Raw genomic sequence first — 7361 nt, 5'->3', positions numbered from 1 at the left:
TGGATATGTGCATATCTAACTTTGAATTAAAAAATTAAAAATCCTTCTATCAGGCAAACACAATCCCTTCTGACCATACACTATCAAACGTTGAAAGATCGGTTTTAAGCCAAAATCTAACATTTGTTCTCACACGTCTTTATGCTAATGACTTCAACACTAAAGGAAAAGTTGTACAATTGTTTACGTCGCTTACGAGTGCATTTCATCAACAATAACCTAAAGGCAAACCAAAATCCATCTGACGGCGACAACAGTGATACCTTCCCTCCTCAAGTTTAAGTTCTCTCAGTCTATTTAAACGACAGACACAATAATACTTGGACATTAATACACAAGACTGAAAACCCGGGGACGCCTATAGTTTCTAAATGTAACTGTTTAACCTCTAGCTTTTTTAGGCGATATTATGAAACCTGTAGTAAATACTCTTCTGACCTATATCAAAGATAGCACCAAAGTTTAAGTGTTCGTTGAAATTGCTCTAATTACTTTTAATTCATTATTATTCACTTTCGACATTAAGTCTTCATATATTGTTACAACATTCTTCTTCCGTTAGCAGGTTCTTTTCAATTACCCGGTGAAAACAACTGAAAGTCCAGTCCAAGTAAACGATAACAATTTAGTTTATTTCCTCCTTAATTTTTTTTACTGACTGGTACACTTATAACTAATTGTAAGTCTACGTTTATTGTCTTGCTATATGCATTATGCTGACGTAAAAATCAACTTACTTGTACAAAATAACTCAATATGCGCGATAGCTAATACAGATATAAAAAACATAAACACACTGACTGATTCACTTTACCAGCTATAAAACAATTCTTTATCTTCTTGATGCTTCACTGTTTCACTGCAAGCTTACTGAGCCAATTAATTGACTCAACAGTATGTTTAAGCAAATCCTTGTACAAGCTCTATACAGTTTCTCGTTCATTACTATTCCCAAATATTCTAGGACTAACATGACCTTAACATGACGAACCCTCTAGTCAACATCTAAATGACTACTTTAAAAATATAGCTTATAACAATAATGCCATATCATATAATGAAGGTCTTGAAGCTTTGAGGTTCTAATTCAACCAGCAACAAGCGCTAGAGCCATCAAATGTTTAAAACTTACGATGGTATATGCCTGTTTTATACCCACGATGTCTTGATGACAGAATCGGACAAACGCCATAATTTTACCAGTTTTATGAATAACTATCATCCAACCATTTAGTACACAACCAACGTTTCAAACCACTCAGGAAACTTCTTCGACACCACTTGCAACAATGCACGGGACCCTACTTATCTGCTATTACTACTGACATTTTTTCAGAAACTTATATACATATTTAAAACCTCAGTTTTTAATTATCATATACGCACATATTCTATATATATATGTGTGTATAATAGTGTAGGGTGGGTTTTCAAGTAGGTCATGCAGGAATAACTTATTAATGTAATATACCTCCATAATAATAATAATAAACACATACAAAGAACAGATTTCCTCACCCTATTTGAGATGAAATTCAGTGGACGAAAATGAAAAATTAATAAATGTATTACCAAATCGAGTGAAGCAAAGCATGCAACCTGTAATTTTTTGACGTTGAACTTCTGCGCATGCACTGGCTGTCATGCTATTTTAACGCAGCATACCCCACGCGGTTTTACTAACGAGTGGAGGGGACGCCACTTCAGAAAACAGAATACTGCTGGGAGTGCAAAGTTATGTATGCAGAATTCACATAGCATGACGTGATTAAGACTAGACATGCAGAGCTCTCTCTGCATAAGACGAGAAAGCTGCTACAGTGCAAAGAAACACGTAACAATCAAACGGGAAATAATAATAATAACATTCATAATAATAAATATAAAAGACACATTTCATTGTACAATGTTAACACCACATTTTTAGTTTTCTGATTGGTCATGCAGTGCATGACTTGCACCTTTAGAACAATATTGATTTGCTGCTGATTCACGTGCATATTTCTTCTATGGATTTGTTGTATATTCATTTCGAAAGTTCTGAGTTTGATAACTCTTTTTTTTTTCTTTGAATCAAACCCTTTGTTCCACCAAAGTTGAAAACCACCAAAGGAAAGGCGTTCGGGCCCGAAACGTTGGGAACATTAAAGCATCTGTTTATCATGTACCGTTTTCTTTGTGGTTTGAGTTTTTCTCTTTTTTTCTTAACAATAAGTATTTAGTTAGAAAAGTAAACTTCAATATTGTTATGAAATAAAAAAAAAATGCTTACTATGGTTTAAGTACAAGTTTTATATATTAGTTTGTTTGTTATTAAGCACAAAACTATACAATGGAGTATCTGTGATCTGCCCACCGCAGGTATCGAACCCAATTTTTAGCGTTATAAGCCTACAGACTTACCACTTAGCCACCAGGGACTTCTACATTAGTACAAACAGATAATATATATTGAAAATTGACCAGCCTAAAAAACTAAACATAAAACTGGTTTAAGTTTGGACCTTAGCGATTTTCAAATAGTATTCAGACAAAATTATAATTTAAAAATACAACAAACGAGTACATTTCACAGCCGTAGCTACACTTCTTACGATAAGAATAATAAATAGAGGTTAATAAGGAGAGGTATTGATTTAAAAGTAAATACTGTAGTATTTGCTCTCGAAGGTTTCTTCAAGGGTAAAATTTACATTTAAAATAACAGAAGTAACACTATCACCGTCCAGGTCTCTCTCCTTTTTGTACACACAAGACTGGAAGAATGAAACTTTAAGTGTTTTCTTTTTATACCTTATAACCAAGTGGCCTTTAATTTGTGATTGTATTTCTGACAATGATTTATGTTTTCGTTGGCAAATGCTTTTGTGTTATATGATATTACTAAGGTAATATAATATTGTTTTGTTTTCCTTTGCGGAGAAAACAATTGAATGATTTAGTAATTTCAACTCATAGAGATATCTAGTGTAATTACCTATCGTAAGATTTACAATAATTACTTCTCTTCTCTACGAACTGTACTTGAACATGGGGTGATTAAGGGTCAGTACGTGGTTAACACTAGAATACACTATGTAAAATCATCTTACGGCTCTTACGTGCATGGATCCAGCCGAATGAACACAAAATACAGGCTTATCTTGTCATTGGCCAACAGTAATAGTATGTACGTGATGAACACGCACGTGCTCTTATGTCATTTAAATGTAGTATCGACTACCGAGTGTTCCTAGCCTACAGGGCCGCCACGTTCAAACGTTCGTTCCGGCGAGCGCGTGCAGATTGTATCGTATTTATTATACAGAGGCCAACTTTATATATAAAGCAATTTCTTCAGACTCGAAGAAGATGCTGCAAACTCGTGCTAGACGTCTAAAGTTAGTTTAATATAGCCTGCCTGACCGAGAAAACTACTTCACCATATTCTCTACAGTGTGGAAGAGCTACACATAAACTTGGCTTACACAAGCTTTTTCGTCGTATGTATTTTCCAGTTAACAACACGTAAGTACTCGTTTTTGTTGTTTCAGTTATAAACCTATTAGAATGTGGCGCAACAGAATTACGCTACCGGACATGGAGGACTGCAATATCCTGTGAACCTTATTATAATATTACATGTAATTTTAACATTATTAGTAGAATTAACTGTATATATGAAAGTGGACACAAATAGGCGGATAATTAACGTGACTCGTAGTGTTATACGTGAAAAGCATTTCGTGGCTGTTTTTTATGTCATTCTGCCTCAGCAATAAGTCTGAGTGTTTATAATGCTGAAATTTGGGTTTTGATACCCGCGGTAAGCATAACACAGATAGTCTATTGCGTAGCTTTGCCCTTAACTACAGACAAACACGTCGTTCTATTATCACGTCTTTAAAGTTATATTTACTAACTTTGTGTTTAACTATGATCACTATATACCTTAGTACAGCTCATCATAAGCTGTATTTGTGCTGACTCTTCTTTTGTCTCGATTATTGGTGTAAAAAAAGAACAATCGTCGTAACCCAAGGTTCACAGATTATATCAATACACCTGAATATTTAGACGCCTTTCTGGAGAAACTTGTTGATGTTCAGTCAAGGATTCGTTAGAAACGTTTTAGGTTGGTTCTTTAACAGAGATAGTTTGTATGAAACTCCACTAGGGCAAGTACTCTATAAATTTATTTTTTGTCTTTAGTATAAAAAGTTAATATATCTTAATTAGATGTTTTACATCTCCAACCACAACGGATGAATTCAAGACATTTAACTCTTTAAAAATTATCTGACTGTAATATTAAACTTTTAACATTTTATACTTAGGATTCATGGCACTTTAAATATTATTTAAATATGTGTTTGTTCTTATATAAGACAAATCATTAATCCTTGGACAAGCTAGAATAAATTCAAATAAAGTTTCATGTTTTCCTCCTAGTAATTAACACGTTTAGAAATGTACTTGAAATTAATATTTTTAGTTTTATGGGTACTACTCATTACTAACAGATCTTGCTTTTGATCTAAAGTACATAGAAAATGTATATCATACAAAAGTGAAAACTCAAACCCAGCAATATTCGAACGTTATTGGTCTTGTCACTTCATATCTATTTAAATATATATGTTTGAAACCTAAATCTTATAATCCATATACCACCTTATCCAAACTAAACACACTAACTTCCAACAGTGTTAGGTAACGTATCCATCATGTAGATTGTTTTGTTAGTCATTCGTATGTCACTGATGAATTTAGTTGATTCTTTGGTGATCGCCGAAAAAGACGTAATAAACTTTAACATCACATGAGAAAAATGTAGTTTTCTGAATTGAGTAAAAAAAATACACGTTACTCGATCATCGTTTCAAACGCAAAAGATAACTGGTGATATTATTTACATTAACTTAACTTGGTTGGGAAACATTATCACAGCCTCCATTGTTAGCAAGACAGCTGTTTGTACCATCAAAGAAACTTTACAAAATCTCACTGTTACGTCTATAATTATATACATACTGTACTTTATATCATTATTGTTCACAACTACAATTACAATTTCGAAAACTAAGTAATATCAAACAACTTAGCAATTAGCATTTATAATATTTTATACCAGCGAGAGGAAGGCTTATTTAACAGAAACTAGCTGACAGCATCATGCTTTCTGTTCCTTCGTCTCCATACGTTATGAACATATTTACCAATGTTTTAGGCCTTAGAACCGAGAACAGTATTAACGAGATTAAATGTCATTACAGTTACTAACAAATTATCCTTGTAGTTACAACTATTTATTGCAGTTTGTGATTTTTACGATAACGTCCTTAACACACATTCTGACAGTTGCAAAAAAGGTTTCTAATTTTTGAATGGGTATTGGTATGTATTAACCGTGTCAATTGTTGTTTCTCCGTAAACAGGAACATTAACAATAGTATTTAATATCCGTTATTCCTCGTAAGTGGCTGTGTGTACAACAATGATTCACATTTCATGTATAGGTGATTAATAATTAAACAACCCTACCCCTGCTTTATACATGTTAATCTCTCTCTCTCTCTATATATATATATATATCTAAAGTTTATCGTGTTCCGAGATGGGTCACATTGTACGTGCTCTATACAACACAGTATGTGATCCTTGGAGAGGAAACTTGCTACTACTTTCTGGCATATAGTGTAAATGTTCCGATTCGCATTGTACTTTATCAAGGTTTATTCTGCTCTGTCAACATCAACATGTATGTGTTCTAAACATGACTAAAAAAGTTCGAACTAAATTCTAAAAAGAACTGGTTCTATTCCATTATACTTAAAAGGCTTCAGAAATGCTCCAAATTATAACTAAAATGGAAAACACATATTAACTTTTATAGGTAGCTGAGGGTATCGTGAAATACGATGTAATAAAATAATGCATAGCCAGTAATATAGATCTGCTATATATATATATATCTGATGTGGACCTTAACATTATTATATAATACCTAGACGTATACTGAGCTAATTATAGACCTTAATATATGTACAAATGTATATATTGGCCTAACTATAGATCGTAATAAAACCATATATATACGGACCTGAATATATCAACCCAAGTACTGAACTTCTATGAGGACCTGAAAATGTAAATATGATCAGCGCCGGAGCAGGTCCGGCAGACCGGACAGCAGCCGAAACAACATTTTCTCACAGTAACTGTAGGGTTTTTTTAAACTTTAACTTGCACTTCGAAAATGGTCTCTAGGTAATACATAGACTTATAGCAGTGTGTATGAATCAGTATAACAATATATTACACGAGTAATCTGCAAGTGTACATTATTGTGTTTGTTTATAGCTATGTTGAGTAAAAGTGCCAGTGAACATCTATTTTTATGAATCATAAAGAAGTGCTAGCAATTAATAATTTCAATAAATTATAGTGAAATTAGCAGAAAATTCAATCTCAGAGTACACTATTCTAAGTTGCCTGACCAATCCAATTTTTTTTTCCTCCACCTCTGAATGTTTATGTAGATTCAATATAAGCCTAAAGGTACGAATCTACCTAGGCATATATATTACAGACTTAAATACAAAACTCAATACGTAGACCTAATGTTTTAAATTTGAACGTGGAATTGAATATGATCAGAATATATATAAACATGTAAATATAAACTTACGTTTACAGACGTAAACACATTTAAGCATATATACCAACATGCCTGAGTCATGCAGACCCTTCTTCCCCTCAAAAAGGAAAAGGCTGATATATACTTATATATAAAATTTCAGTATACGAAGGGTTAACCGCACCTTACAATAACTATTTTTTTATGCCGACACAGGTGCGAACATCATGAGGAACATGTTTAACACCTACGTATTCGGTTCATGACGTAATCCCCACCATTTGACAGACAATATTGCTACATTAAGACATGTGGCTGAAGGTGGTCTTTCACAGCTCTTTCCAAGATAAAATGTTTCTATAACGAGATTATTAAACAATATTGAGCAAAATAACACAATATTTTGAAGAAGGAAGCCATCGGTGTTTTCTGTGGAAGCTGAAACTTCCACAGCGTTTCTCTTAGTGCAGCAACAAGCTCTGAAACTCTACCCAAAGCCATTCGGAGCAACACACTCATCAGTGAAGACTATAGTTACGAAAGAGAACACTCCGACCCAGAACGGTATTACAGTAAAGCCAGGACTATATCCCGGTGTTGTTATTAATATAATTAACAAATATCTGTAGTTTACGAAGATTCACACGTCAAACATTCTTAAGCTTCCAACCATACCGTGCCCGGCATGGCCAGGTGGATAAGGCACTCGACTCACAATCTGAGGGTCGCGGGTTCGAATCCG

At 33.7% G+C, this 7361-nt stretch overlaps 1 protein-coding gene across 1 annotated transcript in view; it reads left to right on the top strand.

Annotated features, from left to right (window-relative positions):
* Nucleotides 1–3232: 3232 nt before the first annotated feature.
* The window catches only part of LOC106472986, a gene marked incomplete at its 3' end in the record, with an annotated part of 32705 nt that continues 28576 nt past the window's right edge, over nt 3233–7361 (top strand). The window contains exon 1 of the mRNA XM_013933660.1: nt 3233–3507. The remainder of the gene's footprint in view (nt 3508–7361) is intronic.

Source organism: Limulus polyphemus, unplaced genomic scaffold (assembly GCF_000517525.1).
Source record: "Limulus polyphemus unplaced genomic scaffold, Limulus_polyphemus-2.1.2 Scaffold5792, whole genome shotgun sequence".
Taxonomy (NCBI): Eukaryota; Metazoa; Arthropoda; class Merostomata; order Xiphosura; family Limulidae; genus Limulus; species Limulus polyphemus.
This window is presented reverse-complemented; position numbering and strand designations above follow the sequence as displayed.